We start from the raw sequence: 12,170 nt of genomic DNA, 5'->3' as shown, positions 1-12,170 counted from the left end.
CAAAGGCCGTGGCGAGAGAGGGGTTACTTTCGAAAGGTTTAAAGGTTAAATATAACAAATCAACCACAACTTACTCTTCCAAAAATGGAGTTGCATTAGTTCATACCTCTTAGAAAGTTGAGATGGTAGTTTCAATTGCACAGCGTTTCATTAGTAGATCAAGGCAGCCAATTCCGTGAACAATGATGTTGTTTTCCGAAAGTCTCAAATATTTGTCTCAGGCAATTGCCCTCCTAAAATGGACGCATCTTCTGTAGTGATAAAATGCCACGTTTGGTGCGAGTTCTTCCTGTATATTTTTCCACAAAGGCATAACTCTGTCGCATTATAATGAAGAGGTCCCTCCTCCTCTGGTGGAAGCACAATGCACACTGGTTCCACGTTAAATTGTAGGTTTAGTCCCGATTAGCCTATCTGAGTATAAAAGTGGATTTAAAAACAAACTAATAAAATCGTCTTCCGGATACTTCGTGACATAACTTTTTTTCTCTACTTCAGCTACATCTATAGATTCTGTTGACATTTTTGGCTGATTCATGTGGCAAAATTTATGTGGAAAGAGGATTTCTAAATAGGATAAGCCACTCATTAGCAATTGAATAATTATGTAGCTTTTTCCATACATAACTGGTTTATTAAAATTTATTCACTGCAGTATTGTAGTGATTATTGTGATTCCTTCTTATTAGTAGAATGAATATAAAGTTGATATTTCGCATACCATATTGATATTTGAAGATAACAATGTATATAAAAATTGTAATGAAATATAAAAAAGCGACACTTCTGGAATTTTAATGCCGAGCTAAATACAAACTATATTATACTCCCTAGCATACTTAAACCCGAAGGTTTATGGCTTCAGCAACAGAAACCTTCCATCTGTCCCTATTCGGGGCAAGATCAATCCAATCTTTTCGATCCTTGCCGATTTCTTTTAGGTCCATCTCAACGTTACCCCTCCATCCTCGTCTTGGCCTTCCTACTGGTCTCTTACCATCAGGTTTCCCAACAAGAATCCTGTAAACTATTTTTTTCCTCTGCCATTTGTGTCACATGGCCGGCCCATCTAAGTCTTCTTGATTAAATTATTCTAATAATAATAATTAAAAAGTCAAAATAATGTATTGTGTTGCCGGAGGAAGTAAGGCTAAGATGATGATTTTATTTGTTTATTTTGAGATTATTTTAACCATACCCAGGGCGGGATTTATATACGTATGTGGAGGCTCGGAGCTACAGTCCTCTGTTCACCCTAAATTCTGATCTAATCTTGATCATACCCTGCATAATTTTGAGCCTCCTAAGCCTACTAGCTGCTTTTAATCATGGAAGTATTCATTTTATCACAATTTTTGTTTCAATAGCTCTAGTATTTACTTTCACTTTCTAATGACAAAATTGGCTTTTTATGGGTTGATAATATGTGAATATTTCTAGCATAGATAATATTCACAAGTAAAATATACATGTTATGAACACCAGAATACACTTATTTATCGAATTATTCATAACTCCAAGTATATGTACTTATTGAATTTGATTGGGTGGGCAATCGGGTGGGCACAGGAATTTTTGGGTGGGCGCTTGCCCACCCGTGCCCACCCCTGGCGCCGTCCCTGTGCTTGTACATCTTATAGATAACGCTGTATTTAGAGTCAAGTACGTAGTATGTTGGAGTCTGCCTTCTGGATCCGTATTGTGCGCCTGCGCTCCAGAGCACGGTGGTTGACTTTCGAACTGACACCTGGCGAGGAAAGTGTCAACTGTATTAGTCGGGAGTCTTTCGATTTGGACGATTCGACGGCACCCGAAAACGACGGGAAAGAAGGTAACTGTGAGCTTGCGAATTTGGTCGTGGCCATAGCCATAATGCGGCACAAATTGTTCTGCGTTTCAACTTTGAATTGATTGATTGATTTGTTTCATTTCGCTTTTCTGACAAATCTGATGCGGATGATGAAACTGATGAAGGGACACTCACAAAGAACACCCATACCCGGGCTGGGATTCGAACCCGGGACCCCTGGCGTCGTAGCGCGCTTTGCTAACCACTCCGCCACGGAGGCCTGCAATTGCCCTTGAAATACGAGAATTTCTTTTCAAGACCGAGCCGAAATCATGAATTTCCCTTCAAGGGCGAGAGGGATCTAGAATCTCCCTTCACCCGGGAGCCCTTTCTAGACCGACATGAAACAGAAAATCCGTCGCTTGTCAGTCTGAACTGAAAGCTCCCTTGGTATTCGACTGTGAACTTTCCGGCTTCTTGTATCTGCTCACATCTTTATATGTAGTAGATCCCACCCAACCTTACAAAGTATTCTGACGCAGTTAAGCAGCTTTCAGACCGAAGTGACAATCGACACGTGCCATTTAGAAACGAACCTTCAGAAATACATGCAATATTTCGTACTTAACGGACACAACGAACTGCACGTGCAGCTTGTCTCTTGTGTCACTCGGACTGGGTAGTTTTCGCGACTGCTTTCTTACAGACTGGAAGTGTCCGTGTCGCCTGCCACTTGGATGTGAAAGCTGCCTTACAGTATTACAGTCACGGATTACGGTGGATACTATTGATGCTGCAGCATTAGGCCCATTCCTGAAATAGGCCCAGATGAAAACAGACGAGAATTTTCCGAAAGCTGAACAATATTATTTTGCTATATTAAAGCCCAATTTGCGCTGCAGCATCAGGCCCAATTTCGTCTTAATCCGGCCCTGTCCATGACTGTACAACAACATAAAAAAGTTAATTCTGGGACATTGTACAGGGTCAACGAAGTTAGTATAAGGTGTGTTTTACACAGCGTATATTGATACACTTGTAGGTTGAATTGTATCTTCTGCAAATATGCTGTATAAAGAAACAAACTGCGGGAGTGTTAATTGAGGTGAGTGTACTTACTCAGCAGCGGCGATTGGGTTCCAAAACCGGGGGAGGGACAAGGTGTCAAAACTGGGGAGCAAAGACCGTATATTGCCTTTGTAGATGACGTTTAGCATAGTGCAGGGGCAAAAGTGGCGAAAAGTGGGGGCTAACTGCCCCCTCGCCCCCACTACTCTAAGAGCAAAGTAACATTCAATTATAATTCTAGGCTAAATTTCCAAAAAGTCAAGGTTAAAAATATAATTTAAAAGATAATATTAATTGCAATCACTGGCGTACGCAGGTTTTTTTCGGGGGGGCTGGAATTGTAAAGGTGGATAGTACACGGTTGCTTTCAGAATACTCAATAAAATATTTTGTTTGTTTAGAAATTTCCACTCTCAAAAATGGCAAGTAGATCATTTCAAAGATGGTTCGCATTTACCACTTTGATTTTTCCACATTTTTTCACTGTTTCTTTAATCGAAATTTTTGTTACTCTCAACATTTCGTAGGGGTCTGTAGCCCCATCAGCTCCCCTCTGCGTACGCCAGTGATTGGAATTAATGTTTCATGCTAAACATTTACGGTTATTTTTTGCACATCTTTGTATATACACGAGAACAAGAAAACTACAGTGATAAATCCCACGGAAGATTAATAAACACACTCCTCACAAGAAGTTTGGAATATCGTTATATTAGGCGCATTCAGAAAGTAAGTTTCCCTGGGATCGTGCACATAAAGGAAACATTATTTCATTCAATGATTTATTGCCACAGATACAGGACTTGTCCAGTTACTTGTCAACATAATTCTCGCCGGAATTCAGGCAGTTGATACAGTGTGGGACCAACTTCTGTATACCTGCGTCGTAGAAGTCCGCCGCCTGGGCGCCGAACCACTGTGTGACAACCGTCTGAACCTCTTCGTCGTTGTGAAAATGTTGACCGGACAGGAACTTTTTCAGGTGCAAGAACAGGTGGTAATCATTGGGAGCGACATCCGGGCTGTACGATGGATGATCGAACACCTCCCAACCGAATTTGTCCAGAAGGGCTGCAGTGCGCCTAGTCATATACGGCTTCGCATTGTCGTGCAGCAAGATCACCCCGGCACTGAGCTTACCGTGTCGCTTACTCTGAATGGGTCGTCGCAATGTCCCCAGTGTTTCACAGTAACGGTTAGCGTTAACAGTCTCGCCTCTGGGCAGAAACTCGACGAGCAGAATGCCTTGTCTGTCTCAGAACACCGTGCACATCACTTTTCGCGCCGACACAGTCTGAACTTCGTCTTGCATGGAGATCCACTGTAACGCCAATGCATGGACTGCTGCTTGCTTTCTGGGGTGCTGTATGCAACCACGTTTCATCCCCTGTGATGATCCGGTTGAGAAAATCGTCATCATCATGGTAACGCTGCAGAAATGTTAGCGGCGTGCCCATGCGTTTTCCTTTGTGTTCGGGCGTCAGTTGTTTCGGCACCCACCGGGCACACAATTTCCGGAACAAGAGGCGTTTGGTAACAATGTCGTGTAACAACGACCGAGAAATCTGCTAGAAATGGCTGCTGAGTTCCGTGATCGTGACGCGACGATCCTCCAATATGCGCTGCTGCACCTGCTCTCATGACGTCTGGCCCATACACCTGGCACAGCTGACGATGAATTTCGATCGGTTGTATATTTTGTGCATTCAAGAACTTGATCACCGAACGAACCTCGCACGCGGCGGGAGATGGAATAAGAGCCGCCATGTTTCATCGCTGCCGCGACGCTACTGAGGACTTTCGGGAGGCGTCTTCTGGGACATGTGCCTCTCACGCATGCGCAAAACCGGTTTCAATACGCATGGCCTGCCACCTGTGGGCGAGTGGGAAACTTACTTTCTGCATGTGTCTAATATTATGCAATAGGTGATAGGCACAGTGCCATATGTCGGCAAAAAGACGAGAACGTCCACCAGACACATTCCATGTGTTGTTGCATTCGAAGGTCATGTCTCTGTGTGACATAAAAATCCTGTAAAACCTTTAAAGATATATAAAAACCTTTAAAAAGGATTAATTTAAGCGCATAAACCTAATATAAGTTGTAACAAGTAATATAGGTTTCTTTAGGCACTATAAAACTTCATCAGTTGTTGCGTTTTTTTTAACGAAACGCTGACATAACTTATTTCTTACATGCCTGTAAAGGATAAATTAGGTTAAAAACCTAAAATCCGAGGTCTACTAATAAGAAGTGCCTTTGTTTACAATCACTTCATTCTTGCCGTGGGGGTATAACTGACACTGCAAAGCCTCTGCTCTGCAAGCGACCTTGACACAAGGGGAGCTCTCGTAAGAAACATTTTCCACCATAAACAACCTATGGGTAAAAATTTACTTTTCTCCGGACACCTATAACTTATTCGTTTCGTCAATTTTTGACATTCGTACTTAACTATCTGCTTCGCGGAACATTCTTTAAGGTGTATTCACGTTTTTTTTATCAAAGTATTTGCAATATTTCACATTACGAGTACTTCTTTGTCGTAGTCTTTTCGCTTGCCTGAGACACGATATGGTGTGTACACCTTCCTAGATAATCGCGCGTCGTACTTGTGTTTTGTCGATTTTCATTCGTTATACAGTGTTTCAATCTTCGGAACTCAAGAAATACCCGTGAACAAAACTCATGTGATCTAATTTTTTTCTAACTTTTTCGCATTGTTTTACGAAGAAAAATGTAATGGTTCGTGAGGCTATCCGTGAATGGTTTTGGGGTCTATCCGTCCCGAAATCGGTGGGAAATTTAAACTAAAAAATTATTTTCGTTTGAAATTTTTTAGTCTAAATTTCCCACCGATTTTGGGCTCCGCCCCTGAGGTAATTGACCTACCGCTCCCTACCGCTACCGCGGCCCCGCCTCCTCTCCGGCTACCCGGCTTTCTCTATAGAGTCCCTGTTAAAGGCATGTTAGAAATTGGCCGGAGTCACCTGCCCCCAAATGAGCCCCAAACATTTGGAAATTTGAAGAAATCCGGGTATAATTTAACAATACAGGGAATTTCTCCAATTTGTTTGAAATTTCGGATACTTACTAATTTGGGTCTCCTAATCACGAATCTGCACTTAAAATTTGGCGCTCACGTATAGAAATTCCTGAATTATGTCTAGCCCCACGGACCATTGGCGCTAGCCCCACGAACCATTGGCGCGTGGTTAGGTTAGGCTAGGTTAGGTTAGGAAACATAGTTAAATTTTAGGGTCGTAGTAATATCAGGAATATATATATTTTGTTCTTTAAGTATTCGAAACGGAAAATCTTGCCATAAATAATGAGCAATTGTGCATTGTCGGTTGCGATGACTGACCCTCTTATTTTGCAAGTTTGACACGTGAGCGCCAAATTTTAACTTCAGATTCGTGATTAGGAGCCCTAATTTAGTGAGTATGCTGAATTTCAAACAAAACGGAGAAATTCCCGGTATTGTAAAATCGCTCCGAAATCCGTTTCCAGGATACGGAAAATTTACCTGAATTTCACCACGCATCCACGACACGTCATATTAGGCAGCCCATTCCTTCTAACGGGTAGCTTACATTCACTGCCACATTTTGGACATTCCTTTCCTTTCTTCACGATCCCGTGTTCAATTAAATTAAAAAATCCACTGGATCTTCCACACCCGGTACGAATTTCACCACGCATCCACGACACGTCATGTTTCTAACTTTCGTTGCAAACGCAGACAGTTCGAAACACTGGATACCCAATGAACATGAACAAAACACAATCACGACGCGTGATGATGTACGAAGGTGTACGCGCCAAAGGCTATTGTCCGTCGGAGAATTAATTTTCAACAAAGAACGTGAATTTCCGCTATCATACATTCCCACATCACACAAAACACCTTCCAGATGTTAGACAATGCTACAGGAACTTATTACCGTAAGTAGTTTCTTGCGTAAAAATGAAGAAATCTGTCCGGGGAATAGTAACGCGTTCGAGAACTGTACTACATTATGAACATGAGAAATAAAATAACAAAAACGCTACTCATGATAACTGAACACTACATCGAACACGATCGAAAAGGTTAAATACTCACCAGCTCGCCTTCGCCATAGGTTTGCCCAGTTTCACTTTCTGACCAGGGTTTAAGGAAAACACCACTACCATTGGAAGCACAAATACGAGTATATTGTACACAAACGAAACGCATCCTTTCTTTGTTCACTAACAACTACGATGCAACAATATTTAGTGTAAGCTTAAGCACAACAAACAAAAAATCACAAGGTAAAAAATACGTCCACGAAACAACCACAGCCACGCGTATACCAAACCCAAGGTACATAGCAAACCGAGGCATGAATCAACATGTAACAGATAGCAGGAAAGCAACGCCACCTGTCGTTACATCAGAAACACTGCAAGCATCGTGGAGGGGAATAAAACAGAACGACGTCTATAAGTTAAGTTCAGTTACTGATATTGCACCGGGTCTTTCATAAATCCTAAAGATAACTTTCGGACAGAAGAGGCACGTAACAAGCGACACATATCGTTGGAAAGGAGCCTTCTGTAATAAAGGAAACCTTTCCTACCAGTGACATAGCAAACTGCACGTGTTGTTTGAAACGATGCTGCTCCTATTCTTTTAGTGTGGATTTTGACTGGGCTGTGTGTGGGTTTTGGACTAATATTTCTAGCAGGCTCGTACCCAAGGGAGGGACATGGGGGCCATGCACCCTTCCCCTCGAGCCATGAAATATTTTTATGTGTCGCTGGAACTAGGTCATTTTGTGAATATTGTTTATCGCGTCGCCGCTATCCGGTGGTCGCGGATGGACAATGAATACTTTATTTTAAACTGAGGGACTCGTGTCGCTTGTCACTTCGGTGTGATACGGCTGTCCCTTTGATCTGAAAGCTGTGCTTCAACTTCCTTTCACACAATCCATGATATTGCCGGTCCAATTATCTCGCCGATTGGTCGGCGAAGTAGCAATACATTGAATGTAATGGACCTCCTCACACGATCCTAAGGGTAGTGGCGGAGTGGTTAGCGCAGCGCTACGTTGCCACGGGTCCCGGATTCTAATCCCTGCCTGGGCATGAGTGTTAGTTGTGTGTCCCTTCATCAACTTCATCACTCATCCTCACGATTAGCCAAAATTCCCCAAAGCCAAAATTCGTAGACAAGCGACGCTAAATAACAAAAATCAAACGATCCGAAGGGAGCACTAAATGACACGTGTCGCTTGAAAACAAGCCTTTAATAATAAATGTAACCTTTCAAACCAAAGCGACACGACGAGCTGCACATGTAGCTGGGCCGTTTTCTCAATGGCGTGTATCGTGTTGTCTCGGTATGTTCGTAACGCTTGCGCGATGAACGCCTGCTTGTAGACTGTCGCTTTACTCTGAAATCCCCGAATTGCTTCTCGCCTCCCCCGATTGACTGATTCTAAGGTCTCTTTTACACGGCCTAGTGTTTTCTTTGCACGAGAAACAACATCCACCAAGATGCTTCCGTGCGATCAAGGTCAAACGACTTCAGTTGACTGTCTGCTCAATGTGTGCGAAGTTTCGTAACGCTCATTGTAGTTATTGTTTCTGTGAGTGTTTACAATGTTCAAAAGAATTGAAAACGCCGCCACCTGTGAAGTTAGGGCTATGATCAGATTTCTCAACGCCAGGAATGTGCGACCATGTGATATTCACCGTCAATTAAAGGAGCTTTATGGAGACAATGTTATTGATGAGTCGTCTGTTCGGCGCTGGTGTCGAAACTTTAACTCGGGAAGGGAGAACGTCCATGATGACGAACGTTCCAGGTGCCCGTCTGTCATTACGGACGAACTGCTGAGTGCAGTTGACGAATTCATCCAGAACGATCGGCACGTCACACTGGATGAAATTGGTGAACAGTTCCTTGATGTTTCACGAACAATTCTTCATGAAATTGTCAAAGACCATCTGAAGTATGGGAAAATTTGTGCAAGGTGGGTTCCTCGCTTCCTTACTGATGAGCTCAAAAAGAAGCATATGGGTGCGGCCATGCATTTTTGGGGGCGTTATTCCCCCAAAGAGGAGACTCTTTCTTGACTCACATCGTTACTGGAGACGAAACGTGGGTTTCGTATGCAACACCTGAGAGTAAACGACAATCAAAGGAGTGGCATCATGCTCATTCACCAAGCAAACCAAAAAAGTTCAAGATGGCAGAGTCTACCCGGAAACTCATGGTAACAGTTTTCTGGGGTCGACGAGGTGTGGTGCTCATTAATTTTCTGCTGATTCATATTGTGACACATTGAAGAAATTACGGGGGGAAATTCAAAATCGACGGCGGCGAGGTATGTTGTCTACCGGCGTCATTCTCCTCCATGACAATGCCAGGCCTCATACTGCTGGGAAAACACAGCAACTTCTCCAAGAACTCAAGTGGGAAATTTTCAGATATCCACCCTACATCCCGGACCTGGCTCCTTCAGATTTTCATCTCTTCACAAAACTAAAGGACTTTTTGGGAGGAAAGACATTTCACAGTGATGAGGAACTGAAAGAAGGGGTGACTCCTTTTCTCAATGGACTGGCGGCAGAGGAATATGAAGCTGGGTTACAAAAACTCGTCTCACGTTATGGCAAATGCTTAAATGTATATGGTCACTATGTAGAGAAGTAGTTTAAAGTTTGTTGATAACAATTACAAAGTTTTGTCAAAAAATATATGTTAGGTTTTTTTTAAATTAAAAAACGGGTACTACTTTCCGGATGCCCCTCGTACATATAATTAACTGTAACTAATAATCGAAAAGCCACTTCGTATATTTGAATAAGTCGTGTAGTAAAAGCAATTTTTATTTAGGTGATTTTAAAATACTTTACATTTTGGTTTACTAAAGTTTTTAAAGATGCGAGATTCTTGGACAGTGAGTGTCGATCTGGTCTTGTTGTCTTCTCGATTTTGAAACTTTGTTCTCGCTCTCGGTCTCTTTTCTTTTTGTTATTTTACGCAGCTTGTGGCTCGTCGTTACGATGAGGATAAGTTATGATTAGCTGAAACTGACGAAGGGGCACCCACAAAGAACAAGTATACACAAGCCGGGACGCGAACCCGGGAACTTTGGCAGGAAGATCGAAAATTCGGGACTGCAAACACTCCTCCACCCCGGGGGAACAACTGCACAAGGACCTTATTTTATTGTTTCAGATACTAATAAGTAATTTTTGTGTCGCCCCAGTCGATTGCAGCTTTTTCAAGCGCTAACTGTTGCATCTGTGTTGAACTCAGTTTTCTTTAAAAGGATGTTAGATTTCATTCTTTAAAAATGCGTTAATGTTAATATCACATATGTAAAGGGTTTATAACTTTAATTCTTACTGAACAAATAATTTAAAAGGTTTTGGTATTTTGTTAAAACACAAGAAAATTGTAAAACATTTTAAAAAGTAATGTAACTTTGAATGTATAAACAATTATGGAGTTACCTTGGAAAATTGTAAACAAATTCTCTGTATAAAAGAGCGATAGCTTTGTAAGCATGTGGGACATTCTCCTGGTTGCTGAAAGGCTGATGATTCAGGGGACGTTGGGGAAATATCTTGCCTCGTTTTTCGGATCGGCTTTGGAGTACTTGTATTCCAAGGCGGATATTTCATTTCCGAACTCTGAATAAGGCGTTCTCCTGCATCATCAAAAGACCAGGGTTTTAAACGGCGGTATAACTAATAGGTTTAGGCACACAAGTTATATCGGGTGAATTGTCTGTTTAAAAGTGTTTGTATATCGTCAGAAGCCTGAATAAATCTCTAACTAAGAGATCCTAATTATCTTTCATTCCAAATCAGTATAGGTAAAATATAAACAAATCCTACACCACAGACCACGCAGGGGCTTGGTCCTACTAACCCTCAGATGTCCTTGAGAAGTCTGATAAAAGGGACCGGACTAGCATAAAGCCCTAAAGGCAGAAGGTACGTGCCAATTTACACAGTTGGTGTGAAATAAAACAAACGATGAGGCATTTGGCAATACAAATGAAAAAGTAGTAGTTATGGGGCGATTTCCATGCACGCTGAAATTAGGGGTGGGTGGAAAATAGGAAGCCCTGAAGGAAGAGGCTGCTTAAATTTAGCGGTGACAAAAACAACTTTAGGTGAAGGACTAACGTTACTAGGAGTCGGGATGCAACCTACCTCCCCAAAGGACCTTCGAGAGTGGTGCAGGAGGCAACTGCTCAGGGCCTTATTTTACCAGGCTTTCCCAGAAGTCCTGCACCATCAGCACACTGAGCTCTATGAGGTGAAGTTTGCGAGGGTAGGTGGCGCCATCGTTGAAAGGCTGTTGGCAGGCATAGAGGACAGGTTCGTGGGATCAAGTGAAGGCACGCACAGCATGTGTAGCGAGTGTTCCCGTGAAGTTAAAGTGGGCACGATGAGTGAGGACCAAATTGCACTTCGTGCAGTGCTATGTTTTTTTATGGAAAAAACGACTAACAGCAAAAGCGGCAGCGGAGGAAATTTGTCGTGTGGAGAACGAAGAAGTGGTGAATCGATCAACACCTTCCCGTTGCTTTAAAAAAATCGCTTCAGGTGATCTACGCCTCGCGGACAAGGCCCGCACGGGGTGACCTCCGATGGACATTAACGAGTCTCTGCAGGATGCTGTGAATGCTACACCACAATCCAGCACACGTGGGTTAGCAAGAGTGGTTGGGGCATCCAAATCGACAGTAAACCGTCGCTTGCATGACATGGATTACACCAATAAACAGCCCCGACAAAGTCCGCACGAGCTGACAGAGGTGCAGGCCAGCGCAGAGTTGCAATTTGCCAGACATTGCTACAAAAACTGCATGATCTTCCTTTTTGGAGGAGAATTGTGACAGGAGACGAGAAGTGGGTGTTTCTGAAATCCCTGATACACGTAAACAGTGGGTGAAAAGAAGACAGGAGGCCATCGCCCATGTGAAACAGGACAGATTTGGGAAAAAGCTCATGCTGATTGTGTGGTGGAATATTGACGGGATTGTCCATTATGAGTTTGTTCCAGAAGGTCATGATGTAACAGGTGAACTGTATTCTGAACAATTATGCCAAGTGTATGCCATTGTTGAACGGAAATACCCGGTATTAACGAGGAGGAAGAGGTTACTGCTGCAAAATGACAATGCTCCTAGTCACCGGTCTCGAAGAGTGACCAACACACTAGCTGAGCTTGACGGATTTGAGTTGTTACCTCATCCCGCCTATAGTCTTGAAGTTGCACCATCAGATTACGGTTTGTTTCGCTCTCTCACACAT

The 12,170-nt window shown here is 42.8% G+C and overlaps 1 protein-coding gene across 1 annotated transcript in view; it reads left to right on the top strand.

Moving 5' to 3' along the window:
- LOC145994877 (vesicular acetylcholine transporter-like) overlaps positions 1–12,170 on the top strand; it is a 201,558-nt gene that overhangs the window by 154,605 nt on the left and 34,783 nt on the right. The window lies entirely within an intron of this gene.

The sequence above is a fragment of the Lepisma saccharinum genome, chromosome 11 (assembly GCF_977018435.1).
Source record: "Lepisma saccharinum chromosome 11, izLepSacc3.1, whole genome shotgun sequence".
Lineage (NCBI taxonomy): Eukaryota > Metazoa > Arthropoda > Insecta > Zygentoma > Lepismatidae > Lepisma > Lepisma saccharinum.
The sequence above is the reverse complement of the archived record's forward strand: the minus strand, read 5'-3'. Positions and strand labels throughout refer to the sequence as shown.